The sequence below is a fragment of the Vicugna pacos genome, chromosome 5, assembly GCF_048564905.1.
Source record: "Vicugna pacos chromosome 5, VicPac4, whole genome shotgun sequence".
Taxonomy (NCBI): Eukaryota; Metazoa; Chordata; class Mammalia; order Artiodactyla; family Camelidae; genus Vicugna; species Vicugna pacos.
Window position 1 is genome coordinate 46641551 of NC_132991.1, and position 25438 is coordinate 46666988.

At 39.4% G+C, this 25438-nt stretch overlaps 1 protein-coding gene across 2 annotated transcripts in view; it reads right to left on the minus strand.

Annotated features, from left to right (window-relative positions):
• WIPF1 (WAS/WASL interacting protein family member 1) overlaps window positions 1-25438 on the minus strand; it is a 117314-nt gene that overhangs the window by 62817 nt on the left and 29059 nt on the right. The window contains exon 1 of one of the 2 annotated variants that reach the window (XM_072961190.1): window positions 12559-12594. The exons of the other annotated variant lie outside the window; for it this stretch is intronic. The gene's annotated coding sequence lies outside the window, so the exon portion shown is untranslated. Of the gene's footprint in view, window positions 1-12558; window positions 12595-25438 lie in introns of those variants that run through there. 2 annotated transcript variants of the gene reach the window in all.

Below are 25438 nucleotides of genomic sequence, written 5' to 3' on the forward strand. Positions count from 1 at the left end.
TCTTCCTACCCTGTTGCACTTCTTCTTCCATGGACGTTGTAACTTTCTGACCTTGTAATATACTACGTAACGTACTATTTTATTAGATTTATTGTCATTGTCCATATGGAAGGTGCTCAGTAAGTATTTCTGAGTTAAGGGGAAATGCCCCCCAAAAGGCAATAAAATAAAATTACCCATAAAACATCCAGCATCCAAAAAGGGCCTTGTAATGTCCAAAAGTATGATCCATGTATTATATTTCATTTTCTTCTTTTTATAATGTTTGTGGCATTTTGAAGAGGACTGACAGAAAAAGAAGTAGGACTGACACTGAGGATAGGCTGCTATTTGCCCAGGAAAGACCCTTAAGAGTGGCATTACCGGGAAGGGGTAGATCACTATACTTTAAACACAGGGACTTTGTCACAGAGATCCTAAAACCTCCCTTTTATCTGGGAGTCAGAGAGATCAGACTCACAATGACTGACCCACTTTACAAATTCACACGCGGCTCCTAGGTACACCAGAATTCACAAATGATGTCATTTCTTTCCAGTGACCATGCCCATTGTCCAGAATATACTCTTCTGAGAGACAATGGTACCCAGGAAGCTGATTTAATGTTTAGAAGGTGGTTCAGGGATCTTGGAATCAGGGCTAAGGATGGGTAACCCTTCTGAAGGCTACTTAATGTGGGCCATGGTGAGCCCTGATCTTCACAATGGACAACACTTCAATCCATATTCCCGGCCACAAGATTGAGGGTCTCTCTTCCTGGCCAATCCTGGGAAACCACTAGGAATTCTTCCTTTCTGGGCTGTCCTCTTCTTTATTCCATGGGGACCATCACTGTTCACTGCACACAAACTTTCTCCAGGTAGGATGGGTCAGGTACCTGCTGATAAGACTACACCCATATTGCTGTGCTGCCTTCCAGGAATTAAGTATAGAGGTCACCTAGCTGGAGTTTTGTGAACTCATAAACTACTCAGTCTCTTGGCCTACTCCCCTTAGGCATGGGTCTCACCTCTGTAGATCCCAAAGGGGTACCTGTATCCAGATTCCCAGGCCTTGGGAGCAATCAACACTGCAGCCCAGGCTGAAGTCAGGGGCCTTAGTCTATGTCCACCACTTTCACTTTAGCTATTTTGACCAAGATAAATCACCTAACCTTTCTAAGCTTCAGTTTCCAAATCTAAAAATGAGGAGCTTGAGCCCCTAAGGGTCCCTTCTCTTTCTAAAGATCCAGGATTCTATTTTTTTTTTAACCTACCACTTTAAATTTCAAATAATGACAACAGCATCTGAAACCATCTTTCCTAAACTTCTCCCAAGGCCAGATGTTCCTGGCACTGAAGCAGGAGAAAAAAATATTTTTTGAATAACCTAACATTTTTGTCTTTTAGAGCAAATGATCCTCTGGCCTTTTCAATTCCCCTTCCTCTACTGCTACCTCCTCATGAATCCTTAAAAGAATTTTTTTTAAGTAAACTGTCCACCCTTCCAGATTGGTCAGGATCTATCTTATACCAACATTATTTCCCATCAGTTATTTTTCCTATATAAAACCTCTCACTTTCATTCTGGCCACTGCACTCAACAGCCTTGATTGGTCCTTGTTTTGCAGGGAAGGTTATTAAATGCTCTGAGGATGAGGAACAAAATGAGAGACAGGGCCAGGGGATGAAGCATGCTGTCCTTGAGGGTGAGTTCTGGCCTAAATTTTCACACGGTGATGGGTTTGAAATGGCAGGAGTGAGAATAAAGCACAGAAAGAAGGGAAAATGCAGAGGAAAAGAGAAAAAGAGTGAAGGCACACATTGTTTGCTTTGAAAGCAGTTTTAGGCGAAGCCCGGGTGGCAGCTCATCAAGAATGTTCAGTTGGTTAAATGACTTCTGGAACTGGGACTTTCCTAAGAAGTCACACTGCAGTGAGAAGGCGGAGCTGGAACACCAGTTCCTGTCCTTTAACAGCTCCCTGTGCAGCCGTCTGCGTAGCAAGCTGGTGAGATATTGGGCAGCCTCTCTAATGGTCCTCCACCCAGTTTCCAGGAGTCAGGATCATTCTGCGGGTCTCAAAAGCCTTTAAGGAAGACCAAATCTTTCCATAGCCTGCCTGAAAATCAAAGAAGATGCTCTAAACTGTCATTTAATAAATCGGTGATTTACTGAAAAAATAGTAACTCACTACCCAAGCCTCCGAATGAATCTATACATATAGTACACGAGTAACTTTCTAGCCTGAAGTTAACAGCCTATCCTAAATAATTGTAGGTTCCAAGATATCATGTAATGACTTTTAATTGAGGAAGCATATACCCTAAAGAATTTCCCCCTATTAAAATATACATTTGTTTATGTGTGTATGTGTGCATGCATGTGTGTAAACATGTACCCTACTATTAAAAAAAGACTCTGTTTTTAAGTGACACCAGGATTATAGACCAAAACAATAAGTGAACCTAAAACATGACATGTTATTAAAATCCAGACATAAACAAAAGTAGAAAGCAAGCCTAGCTGGGAGACTGCCAAAATGGTGGAGTAGAAGGACACAAAGCTCACCCTCTCCCATGAATACACCAAAAATTACACCTATAGACTGAACAATTCACACAGAATACCTACTGAACTTTGGCAGAATAAAGAGAAGAAGATTCCTCACAAAAACAGGTAGTACGGAATAAAGGATAAAGGAAATTGGTGCAGGACCTGTCCTGTGGGGAGCAAGCAGCAAAAAAGGAAAAGCACACTCAGGGATGCCCCTCTCCAGCAGAGAGGTCAGCAAGGTCAGAAAGGGAGCTTCCGAGGCTCAGAGGAGAAAGCCGCAAGCCACTTGGCAGACAGAACTGAGAGAAGCCAACACAGAGAGTTCCTGTGGTCCCTAGCCTGAGACACAAGTTGGCAGGGGTGGGCCAGAACTGGCTGCTGGAGCTCAGGATTCCGTGGACAAGCCTGGGGAGAGAGCTGGGGCTGATTGTGCAGAAACTATGAAGAGGAGCCAATTAAAATCAGAAAACTCAATTGATGAGATAAAAGCTGATCAAAAGCAGACTAGATAATGCAGGAAAACAAATAAGTGATTTAGAAGACAGAATAACAGAAATCACCCAATCAGAACAGCAGACAGAAAAGCAAATGAAAACCAATGAGAGCAATATAAGGGATGTATGGGATAATATAAAGGGTGCCAATCTACATGTAATAGGTGTCCCAGAAAGAGAAGAAAGAGAAAAGAGGATTGAAAAGGTATTTGAATAAATCATGACTGGAAACTTCCCAAACCTAAAAAAGGAAACAGATATCAAAGTACAGGAAGCACAGAGGGTCCCAAACAAGAACAACCCAAACAGACCTACACCAAGACATATTTTAATTAAGATGGCCCAAGTTAAAGATAAAGGAAAGATTCTAATGGCAGCAAGAAAAAAGCAAAGAGTTAGTTACAAGGGAACCCCCATAAAGCTTTCAGGTGATTTCTCTACATAAACACAGCTGGCCAAAAGGGAGTGGCAAGATATATTCAAAGTCCTGAATGAGAAAAATCTGCAGCTTAGGATACTCTACCCAGCAAGATTATCCTTTAGAATAGAAGGAGAGATAAAAATTTCACAGACAAGCAAAAACTAAAAGAATTCAGTAATACTAAACCTATTCTAAAAGAAATATTGAAAGGTCTACTCTAAATAGAAAAGAAGCAGGAAGCTATAGAAAAAAGAAAACCATAATTGGAAATGCAATAACTACAATGTGCTGCAAGAGAATAAACATGAAGATGTAAAAGAGGACATCAAAATCTTAAAAAGTGGGAGAGGATAGCAAGACAAATGAATATTTTCTTTTTGTTCTTCTTAGGATGTGTTTGAGCCTATATGACTACCAGTCTAAAGCAAACAGATATAGCACTGGGTTAACATACTTGAAAACAGAGTAACCACAAATCAAAAGCATACAATAGAGTTGCAAAAACCAAAAAGAACCCAAGCTAATACAAAAGAAAATCACCAAACCACAAAAAGAAAAACAAAAAGGAAAAGAAAGGAACAAAGAAGAAATACCAAACAACTGGAAACCAAAGTTTAAAATAATAAACACACATCTATCAATAATTACCGTAAATGTCAATGGACTAAGTGCTCCAATCAAAAGACATAGAGTAGCAGACTGGATAATAAGACAAGAGCCTACAATACACTGCCTACAAGACATCCACTTTAGGGTGAAGGACACAGATGGATTGAAAGCGAGAGCATGGAAAAAAATGTTTCATGCAAATGGAAATGATGAGAAAGTACAGATAAGCAATACTCATATCAGACAAAACAGACTTTAAAACAAAGGCCATAAAAAAAAAGATAAAGAAGGACACTATATGATGATCAAAGGAGCAATACAAGAAGAGGATATTACACTCATTAACATATATGCACCCAATATAGGAGCACCCAAACATGTAAAACAAATGCTAACAGACAAAAAGGGAGAAATTGATGGAAACACAATAATTGTAGGAAACTTTAACACCCCACTAACATCATTGGACAGATCTTCCAGACAGAAAATCAATAAGGCAACAGAGATACTCAGTGACAATAGAATAGTTGGACTTGGTTGATATTTTTAGGACATTATACCTCCCCCAAACAGAACATTCTTTTCAAGTGCACATGGAACATTCTCTAGGATATACCACACACTCGGACACAAAAGAAGTCTCAACAAATTTAAGAGGATAGAAATTATTTCAAGCATCTTTTCTGACCACCATGTCATGAAACTAGAAATCAACCACAGGGGGAAAAAATGAGAAAAAAAAATGACTGTATGGAGACTAAATAACATGCTACTAAAAAACCAATAGTTCAGCAATGAAATCAAAGAAGAAATTAAAAAATACTTTGAGACAAACGACAATGAAAATACAACCACACACAATATCTATGGGATACAGCAAAAGCAGTCACAAGAGGGAAGTTTATAGCAATACAGGCCTTCCTCAAAAAACAAGAACAATCTGAAATAAACAACCTAACCTACCACCTAAAAGAATTAGAAAAAGAAGAATAAACAAAACCAAAGTCAACAGAAGGAAAGAAATAATAAAGATCAGAGAGGAAATGAATAAAATAGAGACTAAAAACACAACAGAAAAAAAGCAATCAAACCAATACCTGGTTTTTTGAAAGAGTAAACAAAATCAACAAACCTCGGCTAGGCCCACCAAGAAGAAAAGAAAGACAACACAAATAAACAAAATCAAAAAGGAAAATGGAGAAATTACAACCAACACCACAGAAATACAAAAAACTGTAAGAGAATACTATGAACAATTATATGGCAACAAATTGGACAACCTGGAAGAAATGGACAAGTTTCTAGAAACATATAGTCCACCAAAACTGAATAGAGAAGAAATAGATCACTTGAACAGAATGATCACTAGAAATGAAATAGAATCAACAATAAAAAACCTCCTTGCAATCAAAAGTCCACGATCAGATCGCTTCACTGTGGAATTCTACCAAACATACAAAGAACTCATACTGATCCTTCTCAAACTCTTCCAAAAGGTTGAAGAGAGGGAATATTCCCAAACTCATTCTGGGAAGCCACCATCACCCTGATACCAAAACCAGACAAAGACACTACCAAAAAAGAAAATTACAGGCCAGTATCATTGATGAACATAGATGTAAAAATCCTCAACAAAATATTAGCAAACAGAATCCAACAACACATAAAAAAGATCATGCACTATGATCAAGTTGGATTCATCCCAGGGGCACAAGGATGGTTCAACAAATGCAAATCAATCAATGTGATACACCACATCAACAAAAGAAAGGACAAAAATTACATGATCATCTCAATAGATGCAAAAAAAAGTATTTGATAATATTCAACACTCATTTATGCTAAAAACTCTTACCAAAAGTGGGTATAGAGAGAACATATCTCAACATAATAAAAACCATTTATAAGCATAATACTCAATGGTGAAACGCTGAAAGCCTTCTCATTAAAATCTGGAACAAGACAAGGATGCCCACTCTCGCCACTTCTGTTCAACATAGTGTTAGAAGTCCTAGCCATAGTAATCAGGCAAGAAACAGAAATAAAAGGGATCCAAATTGGAAGAGAAGAGGTAAAATTGTCACTATATGCAGATGACATGATACTATATATAGAAAACCCTAAAGGTGCCACACAGAAACCACTAGAGCTGATAAAAGAATTCAGCAAGGTAGCAGGATACAAGGTTAACATATAGAAATCAGTTGCATTTTGTTACACTAACAACAAAATATCAGAAAAAGAAAATAAAGAAACAATCTCTTTTAAAATCACATCCAAAACAATAACATATTTAGGAACAATAACATACTTAGGAATAAATCTGACCAAATCTGACTTATTCACAGGAAACTACAAAACATTGATTAAAGAAATTAAAGATGACTTAAAGAGATGGAAAGATACCCCATGCTCTTGTATTAGAAGAATTAATATTGTTAAAATGGCTGTACTACCCAGAGCAATCTACGGATTTAGTGTGATCTCTATTAAATTACCCAGAACACTTTTCATAGAACTAGAACAAATAATCCTAAAATTTATATGGAATCATAAAAGACCCAGAATTGCCAAAGCAATACTGAAGAAAAAGGATGAAGCTGGAGGAATAACCCTCCCAGACTTCAGACAATCCTGCAAGTAATGAAAACAGTGTGGTATTGGCACAAAAACAGATATATGGATCAATGGAACAGAACAGAGAGCCCAGAAATAAACCCGCAGACTTACAGTCAATTAATCTTCAACAAAGGAGGTAAGAATATACAATGCAGAAAAGATGGTCTCTTCAGCAAGTGGTGTTGGGAAAGCTGGACAGATGCATGTAAATCAATGAGTTAGAATACTCCCTCACACCATACACAAAAATAAACTCAAAATGGCTTTAAGAATTAATATAAGACAAAACACTATATACCTCATAGAAGAAAACATAGGCAAAACATTTTCTGACATAAATCTTAGCAATGTTCTCCTAGGGCAGTCTATCCAAGCTTTAGAAATAAAAGCAAAATTAAACAAATAGGACCTAATTAAACTTACCAGCTTTCGCACAGTAAAGGAAACCATAAGCAAAATAAAATGACAACCTATGGAATGTGAGAAAATATTTGCAAATGATGTAACTGACAAAGGCTTAATTTCCAGAATATATAAACAGCTCATACAACTTAAGAACACCACCACCAAAAATCCCAAACAACCCAATCCAAAAATACGCAGAAGACCTAAACAAGCAATTCTCCAATGAAGACATATAAATGGTCAATAGGCACATGAAAAAAAAATGCTCAATATTGCTAATTATCAAAAAATGCAAATCAAAACTATAATGAGGTATCACGTCAAACCAGTCAGAATTGACATCATTCAAAAGTTCACAAATGATAAATGCTGGAGAGGGTGTGGAGAAAAGGGAACACTCCTACACTGTTGGTGGGATGTTGTTTGGTGCAGCCATTACTTTCTAAATGGCGAAGAAATGGAGGGAAATTGAAATGGTGGAGTCAAGAATCAGTCAGGCGCACAAGCAGTCCCTTCCCCGATCATAGTGATAGTTCATTTAGAAGTCAGCACCTCCACACAGAAGCCCCTCATAGCATGTGCCCGCCTGCCAACCACAACTTCCCTACTAGTTCCTTCCTGAAAATCTGAATCTAAACAAACACTGTAGCAATGCCCCAGAAGAGTCCCACTGTTCTTGCTCCTTTTCCTGGGATAACAGCCCAAGTCCTCTTTGGGTCCTTATTCCCCAGAAGCAAAATAGAACATTCTATCTGAGGTATACATGAAGGAAAATGATAATGATCTTGTAATCTGAGGTACCTTCAAGTCTGTGGGTTTGGGGCAGAGGGGAGAAGAAGACATAATTACTGGATGATGCTCAGAAAGTATGTTTATTCCTGCACGGAGTCTAGTTTTAGTCAACAGAATTGAGGATGAGGCTCTTTCCTGAAGTTTACCCAAAAAAAGGGTAAATTATGGAAGGCATAAAAAGCTTACCCCAAGCTCTTCTCTTTCTTTTCCTTCCCTTCAACTGTGTCAGTTCTCAAACACCAAACCACTTATAAACTGAAAATAACTGAGATTTTGTGTAGCACTTCAGAGTCAAGATAAAAATATTGTTGGGAAGAAAAGAAAACCATATTATTGAAACACATGCTCTTTCCCAAGGGTATAGATCACAGGAGGCAGCTGGCTCCTAGTAGATGTTGTGAACATGAGAACCTACACATGCAATACTTAAAAAATCTATGGCTCTCTTAAAAACATAAAGACAGACAAAAAAAAAAAAAAACCTACACTGTTGGTGGGAATGTAATTTAGTGCAGCCACTATGGAAAACAGTATGGAGGTTCCTTAAAAAACTAAAAATAAACTTATCATATGATCCAGGAATCCCAGTCCTAGGCACATATCTGGGGAAAACTCTAATTTGAAAAGATACATGCACCCCAATGTTCACAGCAGCACTATTTACAATAGACAAGACATGGAAACAATCTAAATTTCCATCAACAGATGACTGGATAAAGAAGCTGTGGTATATATACACAATGGAATACTACTTGGCCATAAAAAAGAACGAAATATTGCCATTTGAAGCAACATGAATAGACCTAGACTTATTATACCAAGTGAAGTCAGACAGAGAAAGACAAATACCATATGATATCACTTACATGTGGAATCTAAAATATGACACAAAGGAACTTACTTACAAAATAGAAACAGACTCACAGACATAGAAAATAAACTTATAATTACCAAAGGGAAAGTGCAGGGGAGGGATAAATTAGGAGTTTGGGATTAACAGATACAAACTACTATATATAAACTAGACAAACAAGGTCCTACTGTATAGCAGGGAATGATACTCAATATTCTGTAACAAACCATAAAAGAAAAAATTTTGAAAAAGAATATTCCATATATGTGTAACTGAATTACTTTGCTGTACATCAGAAACTCACAAAATATTATAAAATCAACTATACCTCAATAAAAAAATAAATAAATGAAAAAGAAAAAAAATCTATGGTTTCCTAAATATATAAAATAAATAGAAAATTCCTATAACTTAGCAACTAAAAACCAAATAACCTCCTTTAAAAATGGGCAAGGGACTTGAACTGACATTTCTCCAAAGAAAATATATAAGAACCAACAGGCATTGTAAAAAGATGCTCAATATCACTAATTGTTAAAAAATGCAAATCAAAACTATGGGATATCACCTTACACCTGTTAGGATGACTGCTATGAAAAATAAAAAACAAAAAATAGCAAGTATTAGCTAGGCTGTGGAGCAACTGAAACTCTTGGGCACTGTTGATGGGAATGTAAAATGATGCAGCTCCTATGGAAAACAGTATGGCAATTCCTCGAAAAATTAAAAATAGAATTACCATATGATCCACCAATGCCACTTTTGGGTATGTATACAAAAGAAGGGAAAGCAGGGTCTCAAAGAGATATTTGTACGCCATGTTCATAGCAGCATTACTGACAACAGCCAAAGGTGGAAGAAACCCCAGTGCCATCATAGATGAATGGATGGAGAAAATGTGGTATATACATATAATGGACTATTATTCTGCCCTCAAAAGGAAGGAAATTTTTAACACATGCTACACCATGGGTGAACTTTGAGGACACTCTGCTAAGTGGAATAAAGCAGTCACAAGAATTCAAATACTGAAGGATTCCACTTAGATGAGGTACTGAGAATAGTCAAACTCACAGAAACAGAAAGTAGAATGTGGCTGCCAGGGGCTGGGGGGAGGGGAAATGGGGAGCTGTTGTTTCACGGCTATAGAGTTTCCATTTTGCAAGATGAAAAAGTTCTGGAGATTAGTTGTACAACAGTGTGAATATATTTAATACTACTAAACTACACACTTAAGAGTTAAGATGGTAAATTTTATATGTATTTCACCATAGGTTAAAAAAACAAACCTATGGCTCCCAGTATGGTGGCGATGGCAATAATATCTTACACACGCCCCAGAATTTCTCCCCAGGAAGCCCAGGGAGCTCACCTACAGACTTGCTGATGCCAACTTAAAAAGATGACCAAGGGTGAATTCGATTGTAAAGGCTGCACTCATCAGAATTTTATTTTTTATTTTCTTTTTCTGTACTAGCATGCATATATTGTCTCTCTCACCATTTCATCCCTCAGAAACCCAGACCACCCAAACATCAGTGGATGCTGATTCTGAAGTGTTACTCCGTATTATCCGGGACTCTGAGGCCTGCCTGTATGTCAGGGTCCAAGAGAAGAGGGATTTGTGAAGTCAGCACCCTTCCTCTTCTCATTCAGAGAATTCAGTAACATGCCCATGTAGTCCCTCCCCACAAAATTCAGCACTTTCTCTCCAGATAAAAGGTGACTACTCATCTCATTCTACTTTTGACCTTCACACTGAATTGGCAGGACTTCCTGTCTAAGAAGCACACAAGGGATTAATACTCCAGGTGCTCTCCACCATCTGACATGATCCACCACCTTACGCCATTCGCAGTCCTCTTTCTTTTCAGAACCACTTCCAGGTTTGGGGATCAGAGGCACTGCATAATAATAGCACTTTATAATCCTCTTCTTGTACCTCAAACACAAAGGAACACAGCGAAGCGGGGAAGCTGGAGAAATGGCTGCGGAGGGAACAGATGTCTCCAGAAGAAAGGGAAACAGCTTGGGGAAGGATGCAATTCTCAAAAAAATGTCAGATCCATCTGGAAAGCCCTTTTCTACTGTGAGCAGAACACAAAAATCCCTGAACAACAAACCTTTATGACCAATTAAAAAATCAAAACAAAACTGAAAGAAGAGATCCTTCTAGGGATGTCCAGCCACCGCTACACTTGTAAGCCTCTGTCTGGTGCTCAGGGGCACTCCTGGGGCCACGTGCCAGAGACCTGCCCACCACAGTTCCCCTCTGCGTGTCTCCTCCAGGCATTTATTTGTACAAAGGGCTCCAAATACCAATAAAGTCAAATCTCCCCTTTACCCACCCCCGGTGGAAACATGGGCTGCCTCCGTCAGAGCTAGTGCTGGGTTTCTGAAACCACTTGGGTTGAGACAGCTTCGTTGCCATCTTCTTGCACAACATGGTATTTAAAAATGAAAAAAATGTGGCGATCTGAGCACATCATCAACAATGAGTCTTCTTTTGCCTCACAGTTTTGGTTACTTTGCATTCCTGGGATATAAACAACACGTGGGTCCACTAATCCCTCACCCTCTCCTGTCGTTCTGTTTTTCAGCACAGACACTTTATAGAACACTCTGGGCTGGAACCAAGAAGACAGGAAACAAGAAACTCCCAGACCTGGGCTCCTCTCTGCTCTCTCTCCCTGCCTCTGTTCACATGAGAGCACAGCCACAGAAGGAGTCTAGTTTGTTTTCAAATCGTCCAGAAGAAAGACTCAGCGACCTCTCTGGCTAGCCTGTTCTAGTACTTAGTAACAGTCCAAGGAAGTAGTAACTTCCTTCCTCTAACTCAGATTTGAGACATTTTCCTTTTTCATTTAGGTCTGAAGGTGGCAGGTCTTTGTGTAAGAGCCTTTTAATGAAGTTCTTTCTTAAACTGTCCCTCGCGGGCCACAGGATGAATCATCCTGAGCCCTCTAGCTGTTTTAGGCTCTAATTTCCAAACGCTTTAACCATCTCTCGAGACTCTCTAGGCTCTTCTCTAGACTCTGCAAGTCTTCCTTTCTAGAGGAAGCACAGGCTACAGACACAAAGCTCTAGTGACAGTCAGACCTCATGGCTTCTTTCTGCCCTGCACATGACAGCCCCAGGCTGTGCTGGCTTCTTCAACCCTGGGAGAGGGGCAGGCAGGGGACTTCCTCAGCTCACATTCAAAGTGCTCACACCCCTCTACTCCCGTTCCCCATGTTCGTAAAAGAAGAGAAATTTTTTAAAAAGAAGGAGGAAGGAAGGAAGAGGGCAGAAAAAAAAAAAAAGAAAAGAAAAGGGAACTTGAGAATTTATAAAGATATGAGAACTTACTGTAACAGGAAATACAAGCCAAAAGATTGGTTTTGTCAGAGAAGAAGTGCATAAAAATAACAAACTTCTGTGCGTTTGTCCACACAATATTGCTGTTTCCTACCACCTTCTGAACACCCTGCATCTGGCAAACACAAGCTGCAAGGTCCCATTTAGGATTTATTCTAATAGGTAAACACAAAGAGAGGCTTAGCTGAATTCCATGAAATAGGTAATTTAATGACCATCTGAAAGTTTGTATTTTAAGGCACAGAAGTTCTGAACAGGGAAGCAAGAGATTCTGAGAATTTCATTTTCATAATAATGGCTTGATGTTTGTTCCTCTAACAGCGTGTGGCTCCCAGCTACACCCTGGCTCTTACAGTCAAAGCCAGAGACATTTCTTCACATTACAAAAAGAGTTAAAGCCAGTTTAAGGAAAGGGCATCTATCAGGTATTTTAGAGTGGCTATGAAAGATTTTTCGGAGGGGGAAAAAGCACTAACCTGTGTTGTTTTAATCCGCTGAAAACGACCAAGTTCTCAAGTTCCCCTGATGTCTTGTGGCCAGTTTCCTGTAAGTGTTGCATGTGACATTATACTTCCTCACTGCACCTTCTCTGACTCGCTCAAGGAGCGGTCAGAGGCATGTGATAAGATTGTCTCCCTGCCTGCTTCACGCTGAGCTAACCATGTGTCTGAAGAAATGGCTGTGTCTCTGCAGGGGTTTCCCAGCTGGTTTCAGGCATCCTTAGGGTGCAGGTAAAGAGGAGAGAAGCCTGGAGGTGGTGAGGGAGGAGGCAGGGGACAGTATTGCCTGAGCTCCTGGCTCTTCTGATTCCACAAGGAGGGAGGGGGAGAAAGGAAAGACAGATTCTTGAGCCCCAGGGCCGCCCATCTTGGGGCAGGGGCAGCAGCTGAGAAAGGTGGACAGCTTGCTGCAGAGCCTGGAGCTTGGGTGCTGTCCTGTCACCAGGACAGACCTGGTGCTACGACCCTTGGGGACCACTGAGGAAGGGTGGCCGTGGTGCTGTGCCCAGGGTGTCCCCAGGATCCTCTCTGGAGAGTGCCACCAGGGAGGAGCACACGAGAGCCTGGCTCCTGCAGCAACAAGGGCCACTCACCCTGAGCTTCCTGGGACAGTCTCAAGTTCACATCCAGTCTAGCCAGCCCTGCTGTCAGATGGGGTGCCCCAATGCTGGGTTGAGCAAACAAAGCCAGTCCTCTGCCTCCCAGGGCTAAATAACTGGAAGGCATCCTCCCACCCCTATCCCCATGGCCAAGCTGGTCTCCAGCCTTTTGGTTTCCCTGAAAGGGCTGACATTGTCTTCCTGTGTGCGGGCTGGTTAGGGGTTCCTGGAGGCATGTGAGCCCTGGCCGTGGGGGACTCTGATGCTGGTCTGGCTCCAGGGAGAATGGCTGACATGGCCCCTCTGTGCCCTCAACACGGGGGAGGACTGGAGAAGAACTGAGGTAGGACCTCAGAAGCAAGAAGCCCAGGGATGTCATCTCGGGCTTTCTTGTTCCTGTGGTCAGTGCCCTCCTTTTTCCTTTTGTAATTCCTCTAGCTCTCTGGGGGTCCAGCACACTGGAATCTATGGATGTAGGAACTGGTGTGTGGGAGTAAAATGATGTCCTGGATGGAAGAGAATATTCTGCAATTTGTACAACTTGACTCAGTACAGAAACCCCAAGGTTGTTTCTCTCTGGCTACCCTGGCTTAATTCTTTTTTAAAAAATGCTTTTAAAGGGATTTTTTTTGTTGTTGTTTTTTAGAAAGGTAACTGTAGACAAGCTCACTGTTCCAAGTCTTGAAAATATTACCCTATAATTCCCCAAAGAAATTTTCCATGTGAGAACACCGAGTAAGGAAATGAATCCTGAGAGTCAGAACTTTGGACAACACTAAACTCTGAAGTCTCACCACATGATTGCATTTCTGGCTTTGAAAACACGCATAACTGTTTTACCATTTTGACAGCTGATGGCTGGTTTTGTGATTGAACTGTTGAGTTAGGTTAGCCAGTTGAGTTACGATGGCTATAGGCACGGCATTCACTTTAAAATAGGCATAATGGTAAAACTTTGCCATCTTGGAAAAACAAAATACTCCCTCGGTGATAAATAATAATGAGTCCATTTGAATGTATTTAGAAGTGTCACACTCTGGGCTAAGCTGCCAGTTCCATTTTTTTCAGCTAAACAGTTACATATGTTCTACTTAAGCCATGCTCTGTGTGGAATTTTTACAGGTCTCAACAAAATGCTTTACAACTTTCCTTTAAAGCCCCTAATCTGGCCTCTTGTCCATAATTTTTTTTTTCTGTCTGGGCATTAAAAGAATTTTAGTAGACTTTATTTTTTAGAACAGTTGTAGATTTACAGAAAAACTGAGAAGATAATAGAGTTTCTACCCATTCTGCACCGTTTCCCCACTATAAAATCTTACATTTAGTATGACAGGTAAGTAACAATTGATAAGTCAATATCGATACATTATTATTAACTAAAGGTCATAGAGCATTTAGATTTCCTTAGTTTTTCCCTAGTGTCCGTTTTCTGTTCCAGGATCTCATCCAAGACACCACATTATGTTTAGTCATCAGGTCTCCTTAGGTTCCTCTTGGCTGTGGCAGTGTCTCAGACTTTCCCTGGTTTTGATTATCTTGACAATTCTCAGGAGGACTGTCAGGTATTTTGTAGTGTGTCCCACAGGGATTTGTGGGATATTTTTCTCATGATAAGACTGAGGTAATGGGTTATTTGGAGGCAGACCACCAAGAATAAGTGCCACGTGAATCACATCACATCAAGCATATATACTATCACCATAATGGAATACTGCTGATGCTGGCCCCGATCCCCTGAAAGGGTATTTGTCAGGTTTCTCACAGGAAGGGTCTCCTCACCCTCATCCATACTGCACACTTTGGAAGGTAAAGCCTGAAAATGAAGGATCTATAGAAATTACTTTGAAGTCTTCTGCACAAAAGATTGATCCCTTCGCTCCATTTAACAATTTTTTCAATCATTTATTTACATCAGTATGGCCTCACAGATATTTTACACTTTCAGTTGTAATTCAGCACAATTTTAGTCATTTTGTTGCTCAGATTGTTCTCCCTTCAGCTGATGGGAGCCCTTTCAGTTGGTTCCTGTGCTCCTTTGACATTCTCCTATCAATATTTTGGTTTTGAGGGTTTTCATTTTTGAGCTCTTCATTATTTTCTGACCCTACGAGATGCTTGGCTCACCATGGATACTAACTCCCTGTTTGTCCGTGACTTTTTCTGTCTTGACGAGAGAATGAAAGAAAACCTACGGGCCTGAGAAAACTTCTACTTGCCTTTAATTTTCACTAGTTCTGCCCCATGTATTAGTAAACATGTAAAAAATTGCTTTTATAAAATCAGTCCTATCTTCTACCAGCAAAAAACCACCAAATCACCAATTGAGTGAAATTCTGCATTTCCTTAATTCTGAGATGCATGTTTGTGTTGAGACCACTTTTTTCCTTCATATTCTAGCATTTTTGGAACCAAAATATACATTTAATATCGTGTCCTTCCCTCTACTACCTCCTTACCTGTCATAAATTTGATGGTGTACCTTATAGTTGATGGCATCTTGGGGATGGAGCAAGTAGAGCTGTCAATTAGCTCTTGTTTGGACCACAAACATCATTTAACTACTCTCACCGATTCTTCCCCCTACTGAACAAATATTGTGACTAACGTGGTTCAATGTGTAGCACCTGCTGATTTTTAACTACTCCCAGACACATCCTAACTATCCCTCAAACCACAAATCCTCAACAAGCTTTAAGTTCCTTTTCAATTTTTTTATGGGTTTACTAGCTGACTCCTTTATTGTTTTTACCACGTCTCTTTTCCAAGGTCTCAGAATTCATCATCATGCCTGAAGAGCCTAGTGCTGACACTAAAGAGGTCTAAGAATGATGTTTCACTCTTACTGATGAGAAGTAAAAGTGCTTACTGGTCAGGAGCAGACCCAGGGAAGCCATCCGACGACAGAAAGGCAAAACTGGCCATTCCTTTCCCCATGGCCAGAATTCAGGAACTGCTACTGCTTTGGGAGTGCCATGCTTTACAGATTTTTTTCTTTTAATGGAGACCTGTCACCCAATCACCATGGGTATATTTCACGAACAGTCACAGATGAAATGCCCAATCTTTTCACCCAGGTAGGTAGAACTTGGGTACTCTAAACACTATTTTCTGTCCTACTCCTGTGAAAAATGCACTAAGATACCGATGGTACCTGATCATCTAACCAGCATCCAGAAGAGACTGGAAGAGATGCCACAATGACTTTTTTTGGCAGCCCTTACCACATGCACGAAGTCATCCCTTGGTATTTGCAGGGGACTGGTTCCAGCACTAACCCCCTACACCAAAATCGGAGGACACTCAAGTCCCTTACAGTTGGCCCTGAGTATCTGTGTATCTGTGGTTCCACATTGGTGGATACAGGGGGCCTGGTATACTTTGATTTAATTCTCACAGCTATCCTATGAGGGAAGTACTGTGACTCCCAGATTAAGTAGCAAGTCAGAGAGGCTAAGTAACCTGACCAAAGGCCCTTGATAATTTGGAGCCAGAGACTCAGAGCCTAATACTACTCTTTGCTGTAGATGGTTTACTATCTATAACTCACAAATGGGCACACTGAAAACAGTCCTATTGTCTAGTTATTTTTTGCACATGCTTTTCATCTCAATCAAACCTCAGTGACAATGAGGACAGGAAGATTGTCTTCTGTCCCATTAACCCAGCTTTCCAGCCTCATTCCAGCAGCCTTTCCCATTAACTCTGCACTTTTGTCTTACTGCCAATCTAATTTTTTTCTTATTAGAAAAATTTCACAATTTAACTTAATTCATAATTTAACTTCATAATTTCCTTCCCCCTACTTTGTTGTTTTATTTTGTTTTTCATTTATTAGCTTCTTAAATTATAAGCTTATTTTATTTCTTTTCAGTCCTTTAAATGAAAGGCTTAACTTTGTATCTAACTATATTTTTAGTCCAATCCCACACTTCAATGCATTGTATTCTCATTGTGAATTTTAAAATGGTCTCCGGTTGCAGTAGTGATTTCCTGTTTGATCTAAGAATTATGTGAAAGGATCATGTTTTAGTTTCCAAGTGCTTGGATGAAGGTGGGGGCAGGAGCCATCTTGTATTAACTCTCAATGCTCTGTTACTGTTATATGTGTCCAGTGTATCTACTTTCTGGTTAGTTTAAAAGTTTCTTTGTGGTCTAGCATTTCATCAATTTTTGTAAACAAACCATGGTCTTTTTAAAAAAACTATGTATGTTTCCTATTTACTGGGTTAGGTTAATAATGATAACTATGCTACTCAGATCTTCTGTTCCTACTTTTATTTCCTTGATCAAATTCTGAAAGCATTTTGTTAGTCTCCCACTATGATTATGTAAAATTTTGTGTTTTTAAATTTTAAATTTATTTATATTTTTATTTGTATTATTTTGCTTGTGTTTTTAACAGATTTTGCTTTATCTAATTCAGTGCTAAATGTTCGGTACACAAAGTTTCTCATTAATTGAATCTTCTTGTTTGATATATATCTGTTCTTTTATGTCTCATTCAATATTTCTTTTTACATTTAATCCTATACTTTTTAGAATTAATATTACCGTCCCTATGTTTATTTTGTTCGTTAGAACTCACCAACCTATTCCTGTATTTTCTTCCTTTCTGTGTAATTTTGATATACAAAGACTCCTAAAAACAGCACTTAGCTAGATTATCTTTTTAATCAATCCAAGAGTTATTGATTTTAATAGAGGAATTTAACCTAGTCACATTTAGTGTTATATGTTTATCTTATTCCTGCTATTTTATCTGTATTCTGTTATATTGTTTTCTTCTTTTTTCTCCCCCCTTTCCTTGACCTTTGCTGATTGACCATGGTTTTTATTACTGTAGTACCCTTTACCCCTGGGTTCTGTGTGTGTTTTAATATCTAACAGTTTAGAAATCTTACCTATACTTTTTTCTAAAGATCAAATACATGTGACCTTTCTTGGTGGACATCAGAGAACTGCACAGTAGGACCCTGTTAATTGGTAAGGTCAGTCTATTACTTTGGGAAATTTAATGGCAGATTCATGTTAATAACAACAATAAATTTTGTGTGTGTATATGGAAATGACATTATAAACCTTCTAAAAGAGTATGTGGCCAAGTCTCCATTCACTTCCCTCCCTCATCTACAGTGAGGACTGGCTATAGCTCTCACAAATCATGTGGGTAAGAGTAGGGTAGTAGGGAAGTCAAGACCCTAGTGGCTGGCACATAGCCATGAACATCCTGAGGAATGTTTCTGCGAATTTTGGACTCTGAGACATGCAGGCACTCTGGAGATCTGTAGAAGTATCTGTAGAAGGGAAGCTGTCAGAGTGAGTTTCTTGCTACCTGCCTTCCCATCACTAGACGTCATCATCAGTTGAGAAATCTATTCTAGAATTAGGTAAGAGTGCAACAGTAAGATCACAAGAATGTAAACATACCCTCTAAAGAGCTGGGGAATTCAAATGAGAAAATAATGTTGCTAGACCTGCTTAGAGGCTAGAATTCCGAGTTTCTTAGTGTCTAGTTAAGAAAGCACAGTAATCAACAAGAAACCAACCTTACTTTCCCTTAAAAAGAAAGCTTCCACCTTCTTAAAGTTTTGATATCAGAGCAGGGGCAATGGGGAAAATTCTGGCCATAAAATACCTAACCACGTATTGTTCGCACGTGTTTCTATATCTGTATGTGTTTGAATAAAGGTTAACACTAAAATTTCATTTTTAATTTTTCATGGAGAATCCCAGGGTAGTGGGAAGGACGGAGTAGGGATAAAGGTGTAGTTTGAAGATCTGCCATCAACTCTCAATTTACTGGACTGAGATCCTGGTTTGGACCACAAAAAGGAGGTAATTAAATACCTTAAAAGAGTGTTTCTGTTCTGACATATTTTAAAAATTAATTTAGCCACATAAACATTTTTATGAAGTAAATCTTTTTAAAATCATTCTCATAATGCAAAAGGGCAGACTAAGGGATTCCAAGAGTGGGAGGGATTTGTTCAAACAAGTAAATAAGTGATAGAACTGGGATTTAAATCCAAAGCTTCTGACTAAGGTCCAGTGTCATTTTCAATATACACCAAAACTGTCTCAGAGAAAGCTAAACCATGCACACCACATGCATGTGGTACAGAGAGGAACGGTAGTGAGGCACACCCTTGGCAGTCAGCGCTTCACAATGTAGGTCAAACAGTCCAGTTGGACCCCAGAGCAATTGTTCCTACATTGTCCCTGGGGGATTTTTGGAGCATTATGTCATGCCAAAGACCTTCCTCATTAGCAATCATGCAAAAAGACACCATGCACCAGGTTTCTGAGCCCTTGGAACAGCTAAAAAGAAGATGAAAGGTCAAGAAAGTTCTCTTGCTGATGCACTGCACTCTGGTACATTTGTTTATGCCATTGTAATGTAATCTAAGCCAGAATCATCAGGCCCTCCGGCCAGCTTTCTCTAAAGCCAGAGCCCTACCTAGCACAGTCATTCTTCTTTGGCATCCTACAGGGCCTGATGCCGACAACCAAACTGGCCCCATCCAATCTCATGCAGTTTAATTCCAAATAACTAGGCCCCTCACTCATTTTTGCTGTTGATCAAAACATTGAAAGGATATGGCAAATTCTCTTGATCATAAAAAGACTGTCTCTGGGCACACAGAAAGCCTTGCCAATCACCCACAATGAGTTTTAAGAAGCCTCATAAATACAGAATTCCAGAGGTAGTAGACAGTATTGAGAACCAAGGTGCTCTTGCATAACTGTTGCTCCTTTCTTTTAGGCTAAATAGAGAAAAGAATACAAGGCAATGTAAACAATTCAAAAGTGAACCAAGGGCACTGGGAGAGATCATGAGCGAGCATTATGCAGACCTGTGGCTCTGACTCAGGATCTGTGTTTTCCTCACACGTATATGTAACATGGGACCAAGAGAACAGCTAGTTAAATTACCTGTTTGCACAATCTTCCTACTCAGATGCATGCCTCCTTTCCACATTTAAGAGCACACAGAACAGGGCAGAATTGGTAAACAAGCTCATGTCACTCCTAAAAGGAAGGACTCTGAAATCAAACTACCTGGGTTCAAATCCCAGATCCAGCATTTACTAGTTGCAGTGAACTACTTAATTTTGGGGAGCCCAGTTTACTGGTCTGTAACATGGCGATAATTTTCTGAGTATTGACTGTGATGCTGCATTCTAAGAGCTTAGCCAGTACAGTGCATAAATGGTGGCTACTGTTACTGTTAGTAGGTGGAAATTTTATTACTTGGAAATTCTACATTAGAATTTCTCACAAGAAATGCAATCAGAGTCAAGCAATGGGCTTTATTTCTGAGAGTGCTGGGCATGCAGGCAATAAAAGATATTCAGAAACTGGGGCAGAAGGGCTATAGGTCCTCCAGCCATCCTAGAGAGGCACGGTCCAGCTAGGAAGTAGAACAGGAAATCTGTGTGAATACTTCGAGTCTGGAAGTCGTATAGCATTTATGCTTCTAGATTTGGAAGAGCTGGATGTACTTATGTCTGATGAAAAAATAAGGAGGAAAATGGTTTGTGAATTATATCTCCATTAATTTTTTCTAAATGAGGAACGTTACACAGCCAGTGAAAAACTATGTGGATGAGAAAGACAGAGAGGTCTAGCAGTGGCCATAGGTGCAGGCAGGGGAATGGATGGCTACACAGAATTTTGAAGAAAATGTGTACATGGTGTCTAGTATAAAACCCTTAAGCCATGTCTTTTAGAAAAACTCAGATTAAAGAGATGTTACTCTTCAAGGCTTTCTAATGTTTTCTTTGAATGAGACTCCAAGCCGAATCTGGACCACGTGGGGGTCAGAGAATATTTAGGTTATAACTAGAGTGTGGGTCATATCCAGCTGAGCAAAATCAAACCCAAACACATGTGTTTATCACATATTTTCTGGATTATGATTTGGATTTTGAAGTGACTGCAGACAGGCTTAATTACATGATCCTATAAATGAGGTAAACTTTCAAAGAATCAACATCTCTCAAGATTTTATTAATTACTCACAGTTATTTTGAATGAGTAACATGACATTTTATATATCATTACCTATTATTTTCTTTGCTTTCAAGTAACTTCTAGAAATAGAGTTGGTGCTCTGGGAGGTACCTAAAATAAAACAAGGTGCTACTTGCTAAATTACTGTTGCATATCTCTCAGTGATATACTATACTTACTGCATGGACAGTAACATAACATCCACCACTTAACTTCCAAGGACAAATTTATGTACAAGAATGATGAGACATCTCTGTATCTAGTAACAGAAGTGTGCTTATTGAAATATATTCCCTGAACATTTTATATAAACTGCATTTTAACCTCCAGGGCACTGTGGGTCATTAATAACACTGATGGAAGTGGAGCAGAATGGGAGTTAATGGAATATTACAATGAACTGATTATAGGTTTTGTTTTAATAAATTATACTTCCTTTATTATTGGAAAATTACCACTGCGAACCATAAAATCCATCAAAATATGTTGGAATTTTTAGTAATTAGACTTTATAGGTGTGAAGACTTCCTAAGCAATAGGAATATGCAGGGGACTTAAGTTGTGACAAGTTGTGTGCTACTAAATGCATAACTAAATGTATAAATCCAGCTTAAAAATAATTCATCTAGCTTCATTCAAGACAAGGATTTAAGGTTACAAAAACAAAAACAAACAAAGCAAAGCACCACCACCACACCACCACCATTCTGGGTTGTCTTTAACGATAAACTGTCTTGCTATCCAATTTGCTATCCAAATTGTTAAAAAAAAAAAATCCAGAAACCCACAACCAAACTGTGCTAACATGGTGGCCGGACACATCTTGGGATTATGTTTCTCATTTGCGCAGTTGCATACCAGGCATATTTTACTTATATAAATCCAACTCTTTATGCTTGAGAGAGAAGCTAATAGGCACAGTGACAGCCACCTCACTCAACATTCTGTACAGTGAGTGTGCCCCAAAGTGTCCTGAGACAACAGACGTGAGTCTGCGGTTGTCACTGGCATGCCACACTGGGTTTAATGCCAGTCTTTACAGACACGTATTTTTCACATGCCAGGGCTCATAAATGGCAGCCAGCCATTTTATCTGGAGGTCGACTAAGGAAATAACGATCAAGAGTAATTCCAAATAGAGGCAGTTTCTACCGTAGTCACAGTTGTAAACCCTAACTTCACTGAACTGCACTGGACCAGATACGTCTTTATCTCAACATGGTTCCCCCGTCCTGACGATGGCAGCTCAGAAACTCTGCTGTTGCGGTGACTGTAAGGCTCTGTTATAAACCACCTTCCCTTCTTGGCGGTCCCACCCTCATGTTCTCTTCATGCCAAGCTGATGAAGTAAAAATCCAAGACATTTAAAATCAATCAATCACTCAATCAATCAATCAAACCCTTTCATTGTTGTCCAGTACATATGACAGTTTCATGTCTCTCTAAAGGAGACAGGAAGTCTGGAATTATTGGCCCTTTTCAAGGAAAAGAGGAGTGGGGAGGCACACCCAGAGGTGAGTGACTATCTTAACACAAGGGAATGTGCTAACGACATGCTTCCCACCAGAGTCAGCTTTACCATCCCTTACAAAAATCTGGAATAGTATGTAACAAAACAAATTACTTCCCACCTATCAGCACATCTCTGAAGTAAAGACTGACACGGCAATAAGCAGGTCAGAGAGAGGTGTTCTGTCTCCTGTGATGCCATTCTTGGCCTTGGTTCAGGGTCAGCCTCTTCCTTCCAGACCTTCCTAGTAGAGTCACGCGCCCTTGCTCCGTTGGACCAGCTTCCACTACACTACTTCTTACCAGTTCATCTGGGGAGTAGGGGAGAGAAAGTCCTTGGCACTTTGCAGGCGTTTACTAAATGAATGAAAGATTACTGCCTCCCAACAACAAAGAACAGAGGAAATTCCTCATTCTCAAATCCATAGTCTAGTTCACAGTTTTATTTTTTTTTAAAGTGGACCATACATGGCCCACCCTGTGTATGCACAAAGTATAAGAGCTTCGAAATAAAATATGCTTATTCCAATCCTAAGTTAAGCTACCTAGTAATTTATAGGCCTTAAGACAAAACTGGATATAAAACTCCCTTTGTCCTTCCTTCTACAATCTCCTGTACCAGTGTTTCTTGGCCATTCTACTTACACTGAATCATAATGCCATCTTGATGGCTCTTCTCAAAAGGATGATATCTCCTTAGCTTTTCAGTTCTGTTTGTAGGATTAAGCACAAACAGTACATCGCCCACCAATATTTTTAACAGAGAGACAGATATCCAAATAAGACAGAAAGTCTTTGACAAATAGAAAGCAACCAACCTATCTTCAGTCGTACCTGTGCTAGTGACCTTTGTTCTGGTTCAGTGGGCCCATGGGCTCTCTTCAGAAGGATGGGCAGTGAAAAATGGCCAAGCAAGTGTCCACCAGGAGAACTTGTGTGTGATGGCCACACAGTGCAGGTGAAACTACCACCATGGCGAACTTACATGTTTAGGGACAGCCTGACTGACTGGCATCGCATGTGCTATGGCTTTGCCACCCCAATCTAGGAGAAAAAAGGAGCTGACCTTCTCTGCTGCTGGCTAGGCTGAAAAGGCAGCAATTGGAAAGAATAATGACTTCTTCACACAGCCTCTCAGAAGAGATCTGCCCTATGAACTGCCATGCTCTGATTTTCAAAATTCAGACTGAACTATGTGTTCATAAAAAGACCACTAAACTGATTCCAAATGCAAGTACTAAGACTGTTATTAAATTTAGCTGCTTCTCACTAGCTACCTCAGGCCCTAATAGCCTAATTTTCCTGTATATGCTCAGATTGCTTTGTAAATGCTCTTAATAGCACAAACTATTAGCACTACCCATTAACCTAAAATAATTATGACATCAAGTGCTTATGGGTATCAACAGTGTTATCTTTTTTAAAAAAAAACACTAAGTGCTTTTTAATGCATTGCCTAATTCCTCATCATTGAAGAAAGCTGTTATTTCTCTTTTTTTAACATTTTTTATTGATTTATAATAATTTTACAATGTTGTGTCAAATTCCAGTGTAGAGCACAATTTTTCAGTTATACACGAATATATATATATTCATTGTCACATTTTTTTCTCTGTGAGCTACCATAGATCTTGTATATATTTCCCTGTGCTATACAGTATAATCTTGTTTATCTATTCTACATTTTGAAATCCCAGTCTATCCCTTCCTATCCCCTGCCCCCTTGGCAGCCACAAGTTTGTAGTCTATGTCTATGAGTCTGTTTCTGTTTTGTATTTATGTTTTGTTTATTTGTTTGTTTGTTGTTTTTTATTTTAGATTCCACATATAAGCAATCTCATATGGTAATTTTCTTTCTCTTTCTGGCTTACTTCACTTAGAATGACATTCTCCAGGAGCATCCATGTTGCTGCAAATGGCATTATGTTGTCGGTTTTTATGGCTGAATAGTATTCCATTGTATAAATATACCACAGCTTCTTTATGCAATCATCTGTTGATGGACATTTAGGCTGTTTCCATGTTTTGGCTATTGTAAACAGTGCTGCTATGAACATTGGGGTGCAGGTGTCATTTTGGAGTAGGGTTCCTTCTGGATATATGCCCAGAAGTGGGATTCCTGGGTCATAGGGTAAGTCTATTCCTAGTCTTTTGAGGAATCTCCATACTGTTTTCCACTGTGGCTGCACCAAACTACATTCCCACCAGCAGTGTAGGAGGGTTCCCTTTTCTCCCCAGCGTCTCCAGCATTTGTCATTTGTGGACTTTTGAATGATGGCCATTCTGACTGGTGTGAGGTGATACCTCATTGTAGTTTTGATTTGCATTTCTCTGATGATTAGTGATACTGAGCATTTTTTCATGGGCCTATTGATCATTTGTATGTCTTCTTGGAAAATTGCTTGTTTAGGTCTTCTGCCTATTTTTGGATTGGGTTGTTTGTTTTTTTCTTATTAAGTCGTATGAGCTGCTTATATATTCTGGAGATCAAACCTTTGTCGGTTTCATTTGTAAAAATTTTCTCCCATTCCGTAGGTTGTCTTTTTGTTTTACTTATGGTTTCCTTTGCTGTGCAGAAGCTTGTAAGTTTTATTAGGTCCCATTTGTTTATTCTTGCTTTTATTTCTATTGCTTGAGTAGACTGTTCTAGAAGAACATTTTTGAGATGTATGTCAGATAATGTTTTGCCTATATTTTCTTCTAGGAGGTTTATTGTATTTTGTCTTATGTTTAAG